We start from the raw sequence: 1,372 nt of genomic DNA, 5'->3' as shown, positions 1-1,372 counted from the left end.
AACCCCAACCCTATCCCTAGACGGGTTGGCTCTGACGGGTTGCGGGTTGGCTGGTAAATTTGACTTTATTATTTTTGTGCTAAAAATATGAATACTGAAAACAGATTACAGATTCCACAATACAACTAAAACATGATTGAAATGAACCAAACCAAAGTTTTGGAGTGGAATACATATAGACATAGTTACATACATATATAAAACCAAAAAAAAAATACAAACTTCCACTTTTACTGCCTACCAGACTACCAGTTTACCACAGTATCACCTACTAAAAGTCTAAAACACTTCATCACTACACTAGTGAAGAGGAGACCATAATAACAACCAATTCCTGCACAAAAAGTATCATATTCATTAACAAGGAATTAAGGATATAGGTCCAGGATTGTGATTCATATAAGAATCCAAAAAGTGACAGTAACTATTATCTATGTTTGTCCTTTTATATGCAAAAGTGGACAAACTGAAGTACTGAACCGAAGCTACCGTCTACTGAACTGACTTTGAAATCTTGAATCACAACCTAAACCCTCATATGCAGTCACATATACAATATATATCGTTAGTGTCTCCCTTCATATTTATACAAAAAATAGGAGACAGTGATAATATCATATGGAAGTCCAAAATATTTCCTAAATCAGTGCCCAAAAAATGTTCTTTTTCCATGTATCTTTGTAATTTTGTGTCTAGAAGTGTATCACTTCAAGATGCTCCAGTATGAATCTGTAATTTCCAGCAAAAAGTATATCAAACAAAAGGATGTGTTAATGTAAATAAATAGAATTTTCATAATTACCCTCTTTATATCGCTGAAGTACAGATACTAATTAGACGCACAAGAACTTACTGCCTCATTGTTGTTTGCTGGCTCAAATGCCAATACATCCTCACTAATATCATTATCTTTCACTTCCTCAACATCAGTTGATGCAGCTCCTACATATAATTGAAAATAAGTAATTATCAATCTCATATATATTGTTAAATAGACTTACAATTAATTTTAAATATTACTCAATACACTTAGCCTCTTACCGATTCCATATATCCAATCACGAGTTGTTATCAATGCCTCGGCACTTTCAGGTGATAAGGAGCTGCGATATCTGTCAAGTACCCTTCCCCCAAGGCTAAATGCAGATTCCGAAGCAACAGTTGAAATAGGAATTGATAAAATATCGGTTTCCATTCTTGTAAGATTAGGGTATCGTAGTTCTTGGCTTCTCCAATACTTCAAGATGTCAAAACCAGTTGACATTGATCCTGATGACTCACTTAGATATTGTTCTAGTTATGACTTGTCAGATTGTTGACCACCATTTTTTTTTGCCGCGGAAAATTCCTGCATCAAAAAACTTCAACAATT

The 1,372-nt window shown here is 34.1% G+C and overlaps 1 long non-coding RNA gene across 1 annotated transcript; it reads right to left on the bottom strand.

Annotated features, from left to right (window-relative positions):
- Nucleotides 1-619: 619 nt before the first annotated feature.
- On the bottom strand, nucleotides 620-1,115 carry LOC113317933. The gene is made up of 3 exons (XR_003344130.1): nucleotides 1,042-1,115; nucleotides 854-942; nucleotides 620-729 (listed from the first exon to the last, which is right to left on the bottom strand). It is a non-coding gene; the product is annotated as an uncharacterized LOC113317933 (long non-coding RNA).
- Nucleotides 1,116-1,372: the final 257 nt, after the last annotated feature.

The sequence above is a fragment of the Papaver somniferum genome, chromosome 10 (assembly GCF_003573695.1).
Source record: "Papaver somniferum cultivar HN1 chromosome 10, ASM357369v1, whole genome shotgun sequence".
Classification (NCBI taxonomy): Eukaryota; Viridiplantae; Streptophyta; class Magnoliopsida; order Ranunculales; family Papaveraceae; genus Papaver; species Papaver somniferum.
The sequence above is the reverse complement of the archived record's forward strand: the minus strand, read 5'-3'. Positions and strand labels throughout refer to the sequence as shown.